The following is a 21396-nucleotide window of genomic DNA, read 5'->3' as shown; positions in this document are numbered from 1 at the left end:
TTTTTTGTGCGTCAGACTCTGTTTTGTTTATTTTATCTTTTTGGCTGATTTTCTCTATAAATAACGTATTAAAAACTCCGTTTTCATTCACCAATTCTCATCATTCACGAATTCTCACGATTATTCACCGACAATCAGTTTTCATTCAATTAATTCTCATCATTCATCTTTCTTTCTTTCTTTTTCTAAACTTTGCTTTTTGCATACAAAATTCCGCATTCACAAGATCTAGAAACACCTAGCCATATTTGAAATTGCATTCGCCCTAGACGTGAAAGGTTTAATTTCTGAGGGTTTGGTTCCAAATCTCTATTTCAATTATTTAATTTAATTGTTTTGATTATTATTTTCCTTGAAGTTACTAACGTGTGTATTTTGTTATTAGAAAGAGGTACGAAGCATCAAAGTAAGTGCTTTAATGGTTTTAATTGATATTATGATGTAGACATCATGTTTATATTGTTATTATGATATTTCAAGTATCATGTCTAGGGTTATTTTAATATTAAATATGATTGTTACGATGCTTCCTATTTTCTTCCTAATATTTATGATTGTTAGTATCATGTTAGGGTTAAAGATTTGATTTGTATTGCTTAGTGGCATGCTAGAGTTTGCTATTAATCTTGTTAGTATCATGCCTAGGATCTTGCTATTGTTATTATGCTTTAATATTAACATGAACATGATTATGTTTATAATTGGTATAATTCATGATGATTATGATTATGATTATGAATATTATTATTATTATTATTATTATTATTATTATTATTATTATTATTTTTATTATTATTTTTATTATTATTATTATTATTATTATTATTTTGATGATGATTATTTTATTTATGATTATCGTCATGATTATAATTATTATTCATGATATTGATGATTTATTATGTTGCTTGATATTATTTATTGTTATTGCCTGATCACGCCTTTTATGCATGTTTAAAGGGAATTTGTACTTGTAATCACGCTTAATAAGATAATTAATAATCTTGTTTAGGGTTAATGTGATTATAATTCAAGTGATCGCCAATAATAGATTTATTTGTGTATTAATATTCAACCAACATAGATAAACAGGTTTAGGGTTAATCTTATTGATTGCATGTTAATCAAAAAGCGCACATGAATACGATCAGAATAAAGTAGAGGCCTATTATTAGGGCAGGTTCAATCTCTTTTAGGTTGGATTTGTACCTTCATCCCCGAACCCTTATTTGGTTCTAGACCTTATGGAGTTGACGATTTCTTGGATCGTTAAGGGGTATAACCTTCACCCTGTGAACGGTTTAAAAGTTCCTAAAACTTGTTGGAAACTCTTTTGCTCCATCTTCTTCCCTTTTGGACGCCACCGTACTTTAGTGTATGATCACAGTGGGGTTCAAGCAAGGGGATTAACGCTTGAAATATTCCCTACAGTTATTGGCGACTCCACTAGGGAGGATTTCTATTTTAATTCCTGAATTTGTTTCGGCAATGATTTAGAATGATTGGATGAGACTCGAAACGTTCTAAGTATTTCATGTGCGTAATTTTGATTAAAATTATTGTCATATGCATAAAAAAGATCTCATTGGAAAGACCATCCGTAATGAGTTAAAAACATATGATTTTACATGTAGGAAATTTGAGAAATATATTTCACAACTAGGACCGAAATAGCACCGCGCGAAACTGGAAAATTTTATCGAGCACAGTAAGCTGCTGAGGCATGTGGGAAGTAGCGTCAGGGGCCAAAGCATTGGCGCCAACATTTTAACCGTAGCGCCAGCTGCCAGTATTGGCGCCAGGCGCTACAGTTAAAAGCTGGCGCCAGTCTCTGATTGCTGGCGCCAATTTCCCCCAATACCGAGCCAGAAATATGCGTTCTAATTTCGACTGGTTTTTCGTATTGTTTGCTCGATCCTACTTCCTGATTGAATTTTTTCTCACTTTTCTAGAAACCCATATGTGTTCTACATATGGACATAACCCTCTGGGAATTCATGCTCCATCTACCCGATTGAACACTCCGTGCAACAAAGGGTACATCTGAGATTGTTGAATTCACCAAACCACGGAAGCGAGTTTTTTCTAAAACTCATGGTGTCCCATCCACTCGCGCCAACCCTTCACGGTTAGGCTTCCGCGCGGTACATCCGGACAATTAACCATGGACCCTCTATTTACTAAACCATATCCTGAAATTTAGAGAACTAGAGCCATGGTTAGGTTGCGAACTCATTGCATCATATTGTGCCTACTTGACTAATTGTGCATTGTTTGTTGTGCATACTCTATGTGATTTTTCCTAACCGTTTGTTTGACTTGTGTTAAGACTAAATAAACTAATTAATGACTAAAGGACTTTGTTTAATTAATTAATTAATTAATTTGAGCTAATAAATAAATATAAAATCGAGTCATAGTTCCTTTAAGTCAACCCGGATTTTTATTCCCGTATACTGCACAAACGTCAACTTGTTTTGGTCATATCCGGAGTTATAGGAAGAACTACGAGTCGTAAAACCTATGGATCTGTAGCTCCGACTTTTATCTTTAATTTGGCGTTGGTTTCATCCAAATCAAAGTCACAGATAAAAAGTTATGACTAAAATACCACAGTCTGTCAAGTTTAATGCATATACGTGAAGTCTTAACTTAGTCTTTGCTTGAGTCTAGTCACATAGTCTAGCCACATGGTCATCACACGAGTCTTAACGTACCATCTACACTCACTAGTCTTAGCACACACTTTGAGTACACATCACCATGACCATGTCTTAGGTTCATGCATGAGTCGGTCTTTTCCGTCATTTGAGTTGGGGGTACATTCTATTCCTAATTCTTCATATCTCTCCATCTAAATCTTCTTCACATTCTCTTTCAATATTTCTTCACTTCCTCCTTCCATTGCATGTTGAATAAAGTTTGAGTCAAATAATTAACAATAAATATCCCCAATTTCCTTTTCCACAGTACTTGGTCGAGGAGAGAAGGGCGATTAATCAAGGACAACCTCTTTATTCAAATCTTGCTTTTCGATAAACCGATTCGTCAAAAGAGGAAGGCTAAAAAGATAATGGCAAGTCAAGAAGAAGTCAATGAGCTTAGGAACCAATTGGTTACCGTGACTGAGACACTGAAGCTACTCTCACTCAAGATCAATGATCCCGTGAAGCAACAACAGATGGACCTCATGCAAGAGAGTCTAAGCAAGCTATCTAGTGACTATAAATTTCAGGGCATGAGTTCACAAGGGGTCTCGCTCGACAAGGAACTTCTTCTGCTTAAGTTCAACGCCACTGACATCCCTAAATTCAAGGCAATAGATAACCCTTATTTTTATCTAAGAGCTTTCGAAACTATAATGAGCATTAAGGGTATCGATAAGAAGGTTTTCCCCTCTCTGTTCCCACTATCTCTCGAAACCGTTTGTCAACAATGGTTCTTTTCTCTCGAGAAAGAAAAGACCTCTTCTTGGGAGTCGATAACGAATGCTTTCATAGATAGATATAAGTGCAGCATCCAAGACGAAACAGACCACAGACAACTTGAGATGTTAAAACAAAAAGAAAACGAAGGGTTCACTTCTTTCTTCAACAAATGGAGGGAAACTTCTGCTAATATGGTCAAAGCTCCCACTGAAAAGGAATCTGTGAGGATGTTTATCAAGAATCTCCAAGGGAAGTATTCAAGGCATTTAAAGTACCAACACAATTTAAATACTTTCAAAGCTGTCTATAATATAGGCATTGACATTGAAGATGACCTTCTGAAAGATAATAGTGCGAGAGGAAAAAAGAACGACCATCCTTCTTCTTCCTCTCCCATTAATGAAGTACATGCCGCAAACGCCTCTAAACCACGAATCCAAAGATCAAAGAGGGTGTTCACTCCACTTGGTATGAGTTATGAAACGACTTTTGAGAAGCTACATCACAAAAGACTAGTCATGCCCATAAGGCCCATCAAAGATCCGGTTCCAGAAGCCAGGCCACCTAAGTGGGACCCTAATAAGCACTGCAAATATCATCAAGGAAAGGGTCACGACACTGAGGAGTGTTGGAAACTCAAAGAAGCTATTCAAGATCTGATCGATAACAATGAAACTTCTGAGATTCTAGCCATCGAAGATGACCAAGCATCCTTCGATCCATCACTTCTTATCACACCTGTAGGAGAGCCCATGATCGAGACAGCTTATATGACCTCTCTTGATGAAGTGGCCATAATTGAGGAAGATGAAAGTCTTTTCTTAGATAATTCTAGGGAAGACCCGTCAAGTCTAAAAGAGGACGTTCGAAAATTGCAAGATGTCATTGCCATGCTTTTGAATGTGGTAGAAGGACTAGCAAATCGGGTGATGGCCATTGAACAAAATTCTTGCTAAGGGTTTAATGAAGAACTCAATACTCCTAAGCCACAGGCAAAACGGACTATTGAATAATACACACCAATAGGAATGACTTACAATAAAGCTTTCGACTGTCTTCACGATCAAGGTCTTATCCACCCCATTGGTCCCAGTCAAGACCCTCCGCCTGAAAAACGGTTTCCCAATTGGGATCCAAATTCTTATTGTCGATACCATAGAGGTCGTGGTCACACCACCGAAGTATGTCTCGCCCTCAAAGATCGTGTTCAAGATCTCATTGATTCAAATCTCCTTCATGTTCCTCCACGCGACAAGAAGGCCAAGATTAGTAACAATAGTAACAGTGGCTGTAAAGGGAAGAAGAATGACTATCCTTCTTCTTCCGAAAATACCTACTCTAGCAACAGTGTTGGTACTTTCGACCTTAGTGAGATCCTAGCCATGGGTAATCGAAAGCAACCAAAAAGGGAATTTACCCCTATTGGAATTAGCTACGATGATGCTTTCGATCGACTCCATTCCAAGGGAATCATCACTCCCATTGGACCTATTCAAGATCCCCCACTTAAGAAGAGATTGCCTAGTGTAGGGAATAGTTTCAAGCCTTTAAAATCCCACTAGCTTGAGCCCCACTATGATCATACACTAAAGTACGGTGGCGTCCAAAAGGGAAGAAGATAGAGCAAAAGAGTCGCCAACAAGTTTTTCAGGAACTTGTTAACCGTTCACAAGGTGAAGGTTACACCCCTTAACGATCCAAGAGATCGCCAACTCCATAAGGTCATGAACCAAATAAGGGTTCGGGGATGAAGGTACAAATCCAACCTAAAAGAGATTGAACCTGCCCTAATAATAGGCCTCTACTTTATTCTGCTCGTATTCATGTGCGCTTTCTGATTAACATACAATCAATAGGATTAACCCTAAACCTGTTTAATCTATGTTGGTTGAATTTAATGCACAAATAAACTATTATTGACGATCACTTGAATTATAATCACAACTAACCCTAAACAAGATTATTAATTATCTTATTAAGCGTGGTTGCAAGTACAAATTCTCTTTAAGCATGCATAAAAGGCGTGATCAAGCAATAAATATAAATAATCAACATCATGAATAATAATTATAATAATAATAATATCATCATAAATAAAATAATTATCATCAAAATAATAATAATAATAATATTCATAATCATAAATTATAACGATTATAATCATAATCATGTTCATGTTAATATTAAAGCATAATAAAAAGAGCAAGATCCTAGGCATGATACTAACAAGATTAATAACAAACCCTAGCATGTCACTAAACAATTAAAATCAAATCTTTAGCCCTAACATGATACTAACATGAATAAATATTAGGAAGAGAATAAAAGACATCATAACAATCATATTTAATATTAAAAATACCCTAGACATGATACTAAGAACATAATAACAATATAAACATGATGTCTACATCATAATATCAATTAAACCATTAAAGTACTTACTTGGATGCCTCGTACCTCTTTCTAATTACAAAATACACACGTTAGTAACTTCAAGGAAAATAATAAACAAACAATTAAATTAAATAATTGAAAGAGAAATTTGGGACCAAACCCTCAGAAATTAAAACCTTTCACGTCTAGGGTGAAGGCAACTTCGAATATGGCTAAGTGTTTCTAGATCTTGTGAATGCGGAATTTTGTATGAGAAAGCAAGAAAGAATATAAAAAAGAATTCTAATGATGAATGAAAGAGATGAATGAAAAAGATGAATGAAAAAGATGAATGAAAAAGAATTGATGAATGATTTGTGAATAAAGAGAGTTGATGATCGATGATGCTTGTTGATGAATGAAAACGGAGTTTTTGATACGATATTTATAGAGAAAATCATCCAAAAAAGATAATTTAACAAAACAGAGTCTGAAGATCAAAAAAACACCTTGGCGCCAGCCCTAGCTAATTGGCGCCAGGACCAGTGGCTAGCGCCTGGCGCCAATCCTGATTCCAGGCGCCAAGGCCTGGGGTTGGACGCCAAACTGACTTTTAACGCGTTTTCGAAAATCTGATAAATTTCCCGTACTGGAAGATAAAATAATATAATTTCAATCGAAAATGCTATTTGATCTGATTAAAACTCTGAAGAGTCCTAATTGAATTAGGAATGACAAGACCTTCTAGAATGTTCTAGAAGACTAAAACCATTCCTAATTACATTAGGAATGATAAATTATATTAGGCCCTCCCCTAGATCATAGGGCCGTACTTAAAGCTCAAACCGGGCCCAGTTTAGTAAATTGGCCATAACTTCCTCAATATTCATCGAAATTGGGCTTATAATATATCGTTGGAAAGGTCTTTGCAAGCCCCATCCAACTACACCAATATTGGACCCATATCATGGACCAACAAAACTGGATTGGCTGTTTTCTTAAAATAAAGTTTTCAAAAACAGGGAGAAGAGAAAAGAAATAAAACTTTCCGCAACACTAGACCTTTCCACACTTCGTTTCATTCGATTATGATTCGACGTGAAAGGCACTCATCACCGGGTTTGGTTTTGGGGAGACACAAATGGGTGTCTACACCTAGTTGGAATCCAAACGAACACTGCAAGTACCACCAAGGTAGGGGTCATACTACTGAGAGCTGTTGGAAGCTAAAGGAGGCTATCCAACATTTGATTGATAATAACAAGCTTCCCATGCCTCCAGTTAACAAGAAGAGCGAGTGATGATAAAGGAAACAACGCAAGACAAGAGGCGAGCTTCAACGACGAGATTTCGTCACCTCTTTTTTCTATTTCCTTTTTATTTATTTACCCTTTCTCCAATAAGTCTAGCATAGGCACCTTTTCTTTTCCCTTTTTTAATAAAATGAGCATTCATTTCCTTGCATATGGTCATTTCATTATATTGCATTATATAAAAAAAAAAAAAATCCATGTCGAACTAAGCACAAGATATACCAATGATTTGAGGCACCCCTTGTAGCCACATCATATCTCCTTTCACCCTTCAAATATGCAATCCTTTCTTCATAAACCACTTTGAGCCTCGTCTAACGATATACCCTTATTTTTTCAACCTACATCTATCTAACCTTGGGATGGGACAGCGTGCAACTTATGCAATTCTACAAAAAAAAAAAGCTTGAGCAAATTCAAAAGAAAGCAATAGCAAAAAATAAGCAAAGATAAAAAATGAAAGCAAGTGTACAAAAGGGTAAGTGTTCCAATGTCTTTGATATGAAAATATCTTCGATAAGAACACGTCTCAGATTGCGTCTCTTATCGAGTGCTCGGTACCGTGCCTGAGAAACATGAATGCCAAGTGAGTGATAGACCGCATGATCGGGATTGTCCACGCTTATAAAAATAAAATAGATGCTAAAGCAAAAGATAAAAGAGAGCTAAAAAATAGTAGAAACTCAAGCATGAAAATACAAAGATTCAGAAGCAAGGTTGCACACCTTGGGGGCTTATCTAGGGTTTTGAGCCTTTATCCCCTTCTTCTTCAGCCTTTAGCCTAACCGCGTTACAACCCTTAAAAGACCTTTTTAAGGTATACACATACTTGTGCGAGGTTCGGCTAGAGCTACGTTCGGCCTGATTCCTAACGGATACGTAGGCAACCTCACATTGAGGTGCGGCTGTAATAAACATGCATTCATATTCACATTCACACACTTGCACCATGATCATATCAAGGATTCCTTATGCTCGTCCCTTTTCACTTAGAGCTAGACTTGGGGGCTTGATCCCTATATCATTAGCTTACCTAGCCTAAGAGTCACCACCATTTGACTCTTTTCAATAATATTCTTTCCACACACTTAGCTCTTGCGGCCTAGCTTTAGTGTCACTTTCACACACTGCACAAATACATGACCAAATTTACTCCCCTTAGGAACCCTTTGTCATGGAATCTTAACATAAAGTATGCCTTGTCACATCACTAATCAATCATGATCATCATTGCATCACGAAGTATGAAGTGCTTAGCCTCCGTGCCTAAGTTACCTAAATGCTTTCATCATTGAATCAACAGTTGAGATAGCCTAGGATGGATTAATCCTTGCACCTTGAGAGATAGTATCAAAAAACATTTGACTAAGATCATTCAACATGCACCTTCTTTTTTTCACGTCTTTCTTTTTCGGGAGAAAGTCGGTACCCTCCACAAAAATGACGGAAATTTTTTGCTTTTTTCGAGTCGCACGATCACATCACAATGCACACATGAGTCATGTACACATTGAGTCATGTCGTGTCATATCGCCTTGATTTGAGTCTAACACATGTGACATTTCACTTTGAGTCGAGTCAACCTCGAGTCGATCATATCGAGTCAAGTTTATACCTTGAGTCGTGTCAAGTCGATGAGTCAAGCAATGCTAAACCTTAGGTCAACCCTAAGATAATTAAAAAGATTGGCAAAGTTCTATAGTCAAAATAAATACAGGTGCAGCAGAATAGAGAAAACCCTACTCCAATTCCTGGCGCCAGAGATATTTCAGTAGCGACAGAGATCGAAGCCTCTCAGAAAAGTAATTTCGACCTCATAAAACAATTTCGGGTTCCTTGGTACGCCAGTTAGCCCCTATAAGCAATTTCACATGACTAAGTAGTCAGTTTGATTACAATCACAATAAGTGGTCGACCTGATGAAAGATCGTCTCACTTAGCTTAAAACGCCTAATCACGGAGACACCGACATACTGGTTTTAGCGGAAACAAAGTTCAGGCGAGCTTTAGAGATCGACAAGTGTTGGTCTTCGGAAATTTTTCTTCAGAATATTATCGCAACAAACGTTCAAGTACCAAAGCTCTATTGTCCAGAGACGCGTGGGCATATCATCAAAAGCTCTTTGTTTAGAGACGCGTGGACATTTCTTTCAAGCTCTTTGCTCCAGAGACGCGTGGGCATATTATTCAAGCTCTTTTGTTCAGAGACGCGTGAACATCTTCAACAAGCTCTTTTGCTCTAGAGACGCGTGGGCATATCATCAAAAGCTCTTTGTTTAGAGATGCGTGGACATATCATCAAAGATTTCCTATTTTTAAAGGTCTTTCGCTCAGAGACGTGTGGGCATCCTATTATCAAGCTCTTTGTTCAGAGACGCGTGGATATATTCAAAAGAAAAGAAGCTCTTTTGCTCAGAGACGCGTGGGCATCCTATTATCAAGCTCTTTTGCTCATAGACGCGTGAACATATCAAAAGAAGCTCTTTGTTCAGAGACGAGTGAACATCGAAACAGCAAGGTGGTGTTCCCTAGATTGTGGAGAGTTGTCACAAACAACTGAGGATTGTTTCAAGAGAAATAATCTTCGATAGTATTCCCTTGGATGTAGAATATTATCAAAGCGGAGGAGGATCGTTTAAGGCAAAGCAATCTTCCAAATTTGGAAGCAGTTACAGGCGTAGCGGTTTTCAAGCGGGATGGCATTCTCTAGCTTGCAGGAGGTCATCAAAACAACAGTAAAGCGACAGCAAATCGGTTACTTTCACAGACGTGTGCTCGACGGTGCAAGATACGCGTTTCTTAACTCTTTTATCTGTTTAACTAACGCTAGTTTGCAGGTATCGGCGTTACAAGAGTGATTTAGGATCGCAGAACATTCCGAATCATTCTCTGTCCCTATCGATACTTTGACTTTTATTTTTGAAACTCGTGTTTCTCCAAACTCAGTCAAAGTGGGGGCTTCTGTAGACACCCATTTGTGTTTCCCCAAAACCAAACCCAGTGATGAGTACCTTTCGCGTCGAATTATAATCGAATGAAGCGAAAGTGTAGAAAGTCTAGTGTTGCGGATAGTTTTTAATTTCTTTTCTCTTCTCTTTGTTTTTGAAAACTTATTTTAAGAAAACAGTCAATGCAGTTTGGTTGGTCCATGATATGGGTCCAATAGTAGTGTAGTTGGATGGGGCTTGACAAGGCCTTTCCAACGATATATTATAAGCCCAATTCCGATGAATATTGAGGAAGTTATAGCAAATTTACTAATCTGGGCCCGGTTTGAGCCTTATGTGCGGCCCAATGATCTAGGGGAGGGCCTAATATGATTTATCATTCCTAATGCAATTAGGAATGGTTTTAGTCTTCTAGATTCTTCTAGAAGGTTCTTTTCATTCCTAATTCAATTAGCATTGATAAATTGACTTTTGTTGACTTTTTAGAGTTTTAATTGAAATCAAATAGCATTTTCGAGGAAAATATATGATTTTATCCTCCAGTACGGTAAACTTATCTGATTTTCGAAAACGCGTTAAAACCAGGCTTGGCGCCTGACTCCAGGCAATGGCGCCTGGAACTAGCCCTGGCGTCTGGTGCTAGCCATTGGTGCCTGACGCTAGTGTTGGTGCCTGGCGCCAGTTAGCCAGGGTTGGCGCTAGCTCTGTTTTTTGTGCGTCAGACTCTGTTTTGTTTATTTTATCTTTTTGGCTGATTTTCTCTATAAATAACGTATTAAAAACTCCATTTTCATTCACCAATTCTTATCATTCACGAATCCTCACGATTATTCACCGACAATCAGTTTTCATTCAATTAATTCTCATCATTCATCTTTCTTTCTTTCTTTTTCTAAACTTTGCTTTTTGCATACAAAATTCCGCATTCACAAGATCTAGAAACACCTAGCCATATTTGAAATTGCATTCGCCCTAGACGTGAAAGGTTTAATTTCTGAGGGTTTGGTTCCAAATCTCTATTTCAATTATTTAATTTAATTGTTTTGATTATTATTTTCCTTGAAGTTACTAACGTGTGTATTTTGTTATTAGAAAGAGGTACGAAGCATCAAAGTAAGTGCTTTAATGGTTTTAATTGATATTATGATGTAGACATCATGTTTATATTGTTATTATGATATTTCAAGTATCATGTCTAGGGTTATTTTAATATTAAATATGATTGTTACGATGCTTCCTATTTTCTTCCTAATATTTATGATTGTTAGTATCATGTTAGGGTTAAAGATTTGATTTGTATTGCTTAGTGGCATGCTAGAGTTTGCTATTAATCTTGTTAGTATCATGCCTAGGATCTTGCTATTGTTATTATGCTTTAATATTAACATGAACATGATTATGTTTATAATTGGTATAATTCATGATGATTATGATTATGATTATGAATATTATTATTATTATTATTATTATTATTATTATTATTATTATTATTATTATTATTTTTATTATTATTATTATTATTACTATTATTATTATTATTATTATTATTATTATTATTATTATTATTATTATTATTATTATTATTACTATTATTACTATTATTACTATTATTATTATTATTATTATTATTATTATTATTATTATTATTTTGATGATGATTATTTTATTTATGATTATCGTCATGATTATAATTATTATTCATGATATTGATGATTTATTATGTTGCTTGATATTATTTATTGTTATTGCTTGATCACGCCTTTTATGCATGTTTAAAGAGAATTTGTACTTGTAATCATGCTTAATAAGATAATTAATAATCTTGTTTAGGGTTAATGTGATTATAATTCAGGTGATCGCCAATAATAGATTTATTTGTGCATTAATATTCAACCAACATAGATAAACTGGTTTAGGGTTAATCCTATTGATTGCATGTTAATCAGAAAGCGCACATGAATACGATCAGAATAAAGTAGAGGCCTATTATTAGGGTAGGTTCAATCTCTTTTAGGTTGGATTTGTACCTTCATCCCCGAACCCTTATTTGGTTCTAGACCTTATGGAGTTGACGATCTCTTGGATCGTTAAGGGGTGTAACCTTCACCATGTGAACGGTTTTCAAGTTCCTAAAATTTGTTGGCGACTCTTTTGCTCTATCTTCTTCCCTTTTGGACGCCATCGTACTTTAGTGTATGATCACAGTGGGGTTCAAGCAAGGGGATTAACGCTTGAAATATTCCCTACAATAATTAATTATTATTATTATTTTAATAAATATCAATAGTTAATTATTGTTATTAATATTATTAAGTATTAATTATTATTATTATTAAATATTATTTATTTATTATTATTATTAATTACTAATTATTATTATAATAATTTAATATTAAGTATTAATTTTAAGCAGAGCAGGGCAGAGGAGAGCAGAGCAGATTTCAGCAAAGCAGAGCAGAGCAAAGCAGATTTCAGCAGAGCAGAGCAGAGCAAAGCAGCTCTAAAGAACGGGGCCTGAATATATCATCGTAACAGAAAGCAAATAAATTAATAAAATACATTACTTTGTACATAATTAAGCTCCCAGTCCATAAACAAATAATATAAATATTATGTAACTATTGTTATAAAATAAGGTGAAAATATGAGAGATGGAGAGAGAATTAATCATTGTGTTCTCCTTATATTCATATGTATCTATCTATCTATCTATCTATCTATCTATCTATCTATATATATATATATATATATATATATATATATATATATATATATATATATATATATATATATATATATATAGGGTAGAGATCCGGTGAGTATAGGTTCATATGTGAGAATTCATACTTATATGAGAACTGATTTTAAGTTTAGAACATGTGAGTAAAAATTTAGAACATCTGAGTAATAATTTAGAACATCTATGTGAGTAATATGTTTAGAACATTGATTTAAAAATTAGAACAAGAAATTAAAAATTTATAAAATCTGTTGTATGAAAATTAAAACATATGAGTAAAATTTAGAACATCTGATTTAAGATTAGGAACATGTGATTAAAAATTTAGAACAAACTGATATAGAATATAGAAAGTATGAGTAAAAAATTTAGAACATACGAGTAAAAAAATAGCACATACGCTTTAAAATCTGGAACATATAATTAAAAATCTTAGAACACACATTTTAAAATTTAGAACATATAAGTTAAAATTTTGAAACAAGTTATTTAAAATTTATAATATCAAACTTAACTAATTTATGGTTTAGAACATGTGAGTACTAAATTAGAACATTTGATTTAATTTAGAACATTTAAGGAAAAGTTTAGAACATCAGATTTAAAATTTAGAACATACGAGTAAAAATTTAGAACATAAAGAGTGTTCTCACATAAGAAAAATTCTCATGAGAGCCTCCGCCATATATATATATATATATATATATATGTGTGTGTGTGTGTGTGTGTGTGTGTGTGTGTGTATATGTATGTATGTATGTATGTATACAATTGATATGGTTTGCTTGGAGAATAACAAACCCTAAAATCTAGAAAGTTCTGGAATGATACAAGGGTATAATGGGCATCCACAAATGTATATTTCATAACACTCCCCCTTGGATGTCCATTATCTAAGAATGTGTCTCGTTAAAACCTTATTAGGAAAAACCCTGTCGGATAATTATTTTTTCCTTAACCATGATTTTGTCCCACATTGGGTTTTTATAATGATTTTGTCCCACAATGTATAACGTAAACGTGAAATCTTCTAGTGCAATAAATCTCATGCAATATGGTTGGGTAACTTCTTCCATGTAGCAGAACACCACTTCTTGATGATTGATCCTTTCAAATTGAACTTGAATCTTCAGATCTTCAAATAGACTTATTGAGTCGTCTTCATTTCTTCATACTTGTGGAAATAATACAAGTGTTTACCACTATTTCATTCGATAGTTTTGTTTCGAATTATCATAACAATTATATCATATGTATGCCTTCTTCTGGAGGTCATATATACTACAAAATAATTATCAATAATTGATTACATTATCCAAACATAATTTCATGGCAACACTTGATATCATATATATATTTCATTTTCCTGTATCATATGAATTAAGAAATTAAAATAATTACATATTTTGCTCATGGCTCTTCTAGACCATAAGAATATTATTCTCACTCAATGGTGTTTAGGGTATTTTTACCCTAGACACGTGGACCAATGAGAGGTCTCCACGTGTCGAGCTCAGGATAGCCCATGTGGCCCAACATCTTCTTGACACGTGGACCAATGAGAGGTTGCCACGTGTCGAGCTCAGGACGGCCCATGTGGCTCAACGTCCTCTTGACACTTGGCGCCCTCAGATATGTTTCTGCAATGGCGGCTTTCAAAGGCCCAAACTCCTAGGAGCGCCGTAAAACGGCGCAGCCCACTAAAATCTAGGTCAAGTGACCTAGGTAGAGGCACTTTTTCCAACGACCCTATAAATAGGGAGATATTTCCCCATTTTGGGGACACATTGAATCATTTATTACACCCTTATTCTCTCACATTAGAGAAAGACCTAAGCTTGGAATCCGAGCAGAGACCCACCTAAATTTTCGTTCTCTTTATTCCGTTTCAAGTTACTAACTTGACCTTCGGAGGCGGAGCTCCAACCTCCCGGAGTCTCCGTTATTTTGCAGGTACAACTCAGCCGGATCAGCCTTCGTGACGTAACTCTCCCTAGGGACAAAAACACCCAAAACATTTGGCGCCGTCTGTGGGGAGAGTACCTCGAAGATGGTTCAAGAGTCTGTACCACCCCCTAACCGTCTGGGTGAAGACCCAGAAGTTTTTACAGACCATGAGGAGGATGAAGACCCTCAGGTCGAAGCCTTTACAGCCGAAGACGGCTCTCTCAGAACTAAACGCATCCGACCCAGAGACACTCTGGAGCAGGGTGCCTCCCAGGCGGGTCCAAGTCGACCCTCTGGGCAGCCGGAAAGGGAAACCCAAACGGCCGCTGGATCAGCCCTTGTCACTCGAGACGAACTCATGAGATTCATGACAAGTTTCAAGGGTGAAATAAAAGAGCTGATCACCCAAAGCCGGGCTGGCCCAAGTAAAGGTCAGTCGGCGAAGAAGACTCCTCCAGAGAAGGGGAAGTCAGTCAGAAACCGGCATCCCACTCCCCATCCAAAGGAGAAGGCAGCCGGGACCATTGATTGGTAAAAAATTCTCCTTCCTGGGAAGAACACCAATAACACTCGCCGGACTCAGCAGCCGGTGAGAAGTAAAAAATCAACTATTGATGCCCGGGAGATCATCAACTGGAAGAAAAACCAATCATTGTCTGAGTTGGCTTCAACGTCGAATTTTTCAGACAGCTTCAACAACATTTCTGTAGGGAGTGCACCCTCCTTGCATGAGAGTCAGACAGGCGGTAATACCGTCCATTCTGGCCCTCATATGATTGGAGTTGCCCCGTATGTGCCTACTCAGGCTTACGGGCAGTATCCTCCTCACTTCATGCAGCCGGCCTTCTTTGGGGGTCAGGCGGCATATCCAAATGTCCAGCCATTGGACTGGCAGCTTCGTCTGCTGTGCCTGGGTGAACAGCCTTCTGCGTTCACTCGGGAGATAACCGAGGCGGCTCAGCCGGCCAAGGTTAAGAACGTGTTGGTTGGTACTTATGATGGTACCACCAATCCAGAAGATCACCTCATAGCTTACACCAACCTCATGTATCTGCAGGGGTTGGATGATGCCACTTGGTGTCGATGCTTCCCGGCTACATTGAAGGGCATTGCCCAACAATGGTTTGGCAATCTGCCAGCCGGGTCCATCGATAGCTTCAGGAAGCTTGCCTTCCTGTTTGCTTCCAACTTCTCAATGAACATCCCTGCTAAGAAAACAAGCCTGGACTTGAGCACCATTAAGCAGGGGGAGAGAGAAGGGTTGCGCTCCTATGTCAGGCGGTTCAATCAGATTAGAATTTAGATTCAAGGACTGCCTGATGAGGTAGCTTTTACAGACTTTTTCAAGGGTCTGAGAGACGGGTCGACTTTTAAGTTCGACTTAGTCAGAAAAGGGGCTTTCACTTTATAGGCGGTCTTGAGGGAGGCGGAAAGCTATATTCAAGCAACCGACCTCTGTTCGCTTGGAAGCTAGTCGCACTCCAAGAAGTCTGACAAGCAAAAAGGCAGCCGACCAAAAAGAAAGAAGGGAGCAAGAAAAGAAAAGAAGTTTGGGAAGTTTCTCGGATTCCTGATTGATCAAAAGGGGGATAGAGGCTAACCCTGAGAAGATACAGGCGGTGATTGACATGAAGTCACCCCGCACTGTCAAGGAAGCGCATAGACTAACCGGTTGCCTGGCTGCTCTGGGAAGATTCCTCAGCCGGTCAGGTGACAAATGCCTCTACTTCTTCCAAGCAATCAGGAAGAAAGCCAGATTTGAATGGGGGGATGAGGCTGAGGCGGCCTTTCAACGGCTGAAAGAACACCTCCACTCTTTGCCAAGACTTGTTAGTCCGTTGCCTAGGGAGGTGTTATACATGTATTTAGCCGTCTCAGATCATGCCCTCAGTGCCGTTCTCCTTGCTGAGAGAAACGGTGTTCAGCTTCCGGTCTATTTCATTAGTCATGTCTTAAAAAATGCTGAGCTCCGGTACCCCATGGTGGAAAAATTTGGCCTTGCTCTGTATATGGCTTTCAAGAAATTGAAGCCATACTTCCTGGCTCATCCGGTGGTTATCTACACCCACCAACCCCTCAAGCGGCCAATGTCTACTTTGGAGTCATCCGAAAGAATGTTGAAATGGGCTATTGAAATGCAAAGTCTTGAAATCACTTTCGAACCTAGAAAAGCAGTGAAAGGTCAGGCGTTTGCCGACTTCATTGTTGAAATGACCCGACCAGTGCAACCGGATAATCTTGACCAGGTTTGGAAAGTGTATGTAGACGGAAGCTCAACAAAGAACGACTGTGGTGCAGGAATTATATATGAGTCCCCAGAGGGGGACAAATTTGAATATGCACTGCGCTTTAAGTTTCAAGCCTCAAATAATGAGGCGGAATATGAAGCCCTGCTAGCCGGAATCCGCATGTGTAAGGCAGCAGGGGCAACGAAGATTGACGCCTATTTTGATTCACAGTTGGTCGTTAGCCAGTATGAGGGAACATATGAGGCAACTCATCCGGCTATGATCAAATATCTTCAGGCAGTCAAGGAAGAGACTGGGGCACTTGAGGAATTCCGTCTAAATCAAGTGCCCAGGTCAGGTAACAACCAGGCGGATGCATTGTCCAAATTGGCTTCATCCGCCTGCTGTGATACTCCTCGGTCGGTCTTTTGGGAAGTTCTTGAAAAAAGAAGCATACATGAAGAGCCCATTGGAACCTTAGACCGAAGCTCCACCTGGATGGATGCCATCCGGGCTTATCTTTCAGATGGCACACTTCCTGATTCACCATAGGAAGCAGCCGCCTTGAAGAAGCGAGCTGCAAGCTTCGAGTTGAAAAATGGAGAACTCTTCAAGGCAGGGTTTCTTAAGCCCCTGTTGAAGTGTGTCACCCCAGAAAAGGGGAAGGAAGTTCTCGAAGACTTGCACTCAGGATTTTGCGCCTCCCACATAGGCGGCAGGTCCCTAGCCGTCAGAGCCAGACGACATTACTTTTGGCCCACTCTTGAAGCAAACGCCAAGGAGTTGGTGAAAAAATGTGACAAGTGCCAAAAGTTTGGTAAACTTATTCGTCGTCCAGCTACTGATCTGACGGCAATTCGCAGCCCCCAATCCCATTTGCCAAATGGGGCATGGATATATTGGGTCCTTATACGCCTGCTCCAGGCGGAAAGCGCTACATTTTGGTGGCTGTGGATTATTTCACCAAATGGGTAGAAGCTGAGCCGGTTAAAAACATCAAGACAAAGGATGTCATCTCCTTCATCTGGAAGAACATCATCACCCGGTATGAGGTACCTATGTCTATGGTGTTTGACAACGGCCCTTAGTTTGAAACCCCCCAACTAAAGACTTGGTTAGGAGATCAGGGTATCTCACATTGTTTTGCATCAGTCGGCCGACCCCAAGCAAACGGCCAAGTTGAAGCCTTCAACAAACTCATCTCAGACGGCATTAAAAAGAAAATTGAACGGGCTGGTGGCTTATGGGCAGAAGAATTAATCCATGTCCTATGGGCTATCCGGACAACTGCTAAAGGGGCAACCGGAGAAACCCCATTTCTTATGGTATACGGTGCTGAAGCCGTCTTGCCTATTGAGCATTACGAGCCGACTCTCAAAGTTATGCTCTATGATGAAGAGGCAAATTGGGAGGCCATGCGGCTGGCATTGGTCTCCCTCCCGGAATGTAGGGGCAATGCTGCCCTGCGCCATGAGATATACCGTCTGAGGATGACCAGAGCCTATAACAAGAGAGTGCACAAGCGTCCTCTGAAAGTGGATGACTTTGTGTTACGGAAAATGGAGGCAACTGGTAGGGCCAATGAGTTGGGAAAGCTAACTCCAAATTGGGAAGGCCCCTACCGGATTTATGAAGAAGTAAGGGATGGCACCTACCGCCTGGAAATCCCAGACGGCAGGCGTCTGCCTAGAACTTTGAATGTAGACAATCTTAAAAAGTACTACTTCTGAGATTGTAAATTTTTTTGTAAACTGTGAGTCAATTAATGAAGATTCAGACTTTGTTTGCAAAATCGAGTTATTGCTTAATTATCCATCCGGGTAATACCCAGGCGGATTTTTCTTTACCTAACCAAGTTTGACACTTAGTAAAGGTTACATTTGTTGGACCGCCTGGGTAATACTCGGATCCCTTGTTTATTTAAGTTTAATACTTTGTTTATTCAACTGCCTGATTATCTGCTGGGTAATACCCAGACAGACTCGCTTGTTTAAAAAACTAAGTTTGATACTTAGTATAAATCCAATACTGACTAAAAACTAAGCACAAAAACGTTTAGTGGCTATACAACCGGTCTCAAACAAGACCAGAGGCTAAAATAGCCGGATGGTTGCTCATTTTATAAAATCGCCTGTCCCAACATGGACAAAGGCGTCCGGCGACACCCCTCCGGGTGCAATCGTCGCAGAGAACAGACTATTTGTCGTTTCTACGTACCAATGCAGACGACAAAAATTGAACGACCAAATTGGCCAACTCATAGCCATCTGACCAAAATAGCCTATGAAGAATGAATAAGTTTCCAGATACCGGATGCTCATAGGCATCAGTCGGTCATTGGTAGAAATTCTTACTTGGGTTATTTATTCCAAAGTTGCACTCACTTCCCCTATTGGGGCAAAGGATTGTGTAATGGCTATGCGTTAACCCCAGACGGAATATAACCGCCTGGGTAAGAAGCTCAAAGCACCCGCTTTTATGGCCGGCTGTGCACTTGGTTTGGGGCAATCACCATTGTGATTGATTGGCCTAAAAACACTCCATACTTCTCCAAGTATCAAGTGTTTTTAAGCCAATCAATCAGCTTGGCACTAAACCAACCACATAGCCGCCCAGGGGCAAGAGCACCCGGATTGCAAATTACCGCATGCTTTTTTACGTTAGGCAAAATACTGAAAAATTGCAGACATATGAAATATTCAAATTGAAAAAACTCAAAACAGACATATATAAAATCCGACTGAGTCGGAATACTTCATTCATATTTGAAATGGCACAAAGGCCAGGATAATTGTTAACCGGACACATCCGGTAAAAGAAAGAAAGTAAAAATTGTTAATCCAACCCCATGGTTGGTAAAAAGATACAACAAAAACACGGCATGCAAGCCGGTAAATAACAATGATTGGCATACTGCCGCAGAAAGGTGGGAGGCTCGTTTAAGGCTGAGGCGGAGTCTTCTCCGGCTGAGTTTGGCTGGCTTGGCCCTCTTGATGATCATCCGCCTGCTCCTCATCATCAGAGACTTCATATCCCTGCTCAGCAGCCCAGTCTTTAAAGCGAGGCGGTGGAGCATCACCCAATTGCTGGGCATCATACACCTCAGTGGCGTAATCATACCTCAGCTTATAGACCTCAAAGTCTATTTCTGGGTAAAGGAGGCCCCAGGTGATCTTCAGCCGGGCCAAGTTGTCCCGTTCGTTCTCCTCAGTCAGCCGGGTCTGCTCCCGGGCTAGCTCATCCGACTGCTTGTTGCGTAGGGTCATGAGCTCGAGCTTCAGGCGGTCATTGTCAATCCGGAGTTGGGCATTCTCTTTGTCAGCATCTTCTAATGCCTTGAGATCAGATTTGGCATCTTTCAGCTGCTTGTCAAGGTCATCAGCCCGACTGTTAGCTTCATCGTTTGCAGCCGTTAAACTCCGGATCAGCTCCTCCTGTTTCAACTCTACTGCTTTAATCTTTAAATTACACATATAATCAGAATGTTCAGCAAAGTTGAGGTTTTCTAGGGCCCTCCGTTTGGCGTCATTTACCTCTTCTTGCTTCCGCCTGAAGGGGCCCCGGAGATTGTCCACTCTCACCATAGCCTGAGTCAATAACAGCCGGTTAATGAGTTACTTAGTCAAATTAAAGATGAAAGACATCAAGATAGAGGAATCATGTACCTCAGCCAGAGAACCCATTATCCGGTTGAAGTCCACGACCTGCAGATCAGGTATGGAGGCCTTCTCAGACCGGGTGAGGGTCCTCACCATCCGCTTTGTGAAGCTTGGAAGATCCGGCTGATCAGGAGTCAGATCTGCATCAAAAGTAGTGCTTTGTGAGATAGAAGCAGCGTAGCTGGCATTCATCCGTTGCCGGCTGCTGACTGACCCTTTTGAAGAATCAACCTTGGTCTTGATTCTCATAAAATAAAGTGGCCAAGGTATTTCAGTTCGTTCCTTACCTTGAGCTTCCGGATGGGTCTCCGGCTTGTTCTCCTCCCCAGTGGTTGTCGCGCCGCCTGCAACCTTAGGTGGCTCGCCACCCTTCGATGCCGTAGAGGCATCCGACGTCTTCTGCTGTTCTAAGCTTTCACTTAGCTTTTTCAGAACAGCAGGGGATTTGCCCCCAGTCGTTGGACGACCGGATTGGGCAGAACTTTGTTTTTGGGGGGGTCCTTCCTTGCGGCTTTGGCAGCCGGAGCCTTTTCCAGATCATCTCCTTGCCTTTTGAGAAGCTTGGAGAATGATCGAGGGATTCTCTTGACGGACTCCTGAGAAAGAAGCAAATATAAGTATACCCAACCGGTATATATATAAAAAAAAAAAATGCAAACATAAAGTCAGGCGGTCTTACCCCGCCTTTCTTCGTGTCTTTAGCCTCGACGGCTGCCTTTTTGGCAAGTGCCGCCTCCTTGCGCAGTTGCGCCGCAGATTT

The sequence above is a fragment of the Chenopodium album genome, chromosome 2 (assembly GCF_948465745.1).
Source record: "Chenopodium album chromosome 2, dcCheAlbu1.1, whole genome shotgun sequence".
Lineage (NCBI taxonomy): Eukaryota > Viridiplantae > Streptophyta > Magnoliopsida > Caryophyllales > Amaranthaceae > Chenopodium > Chenopodium album.
This window is presented reverse-complemented; position numbering follows the sequence as displayed.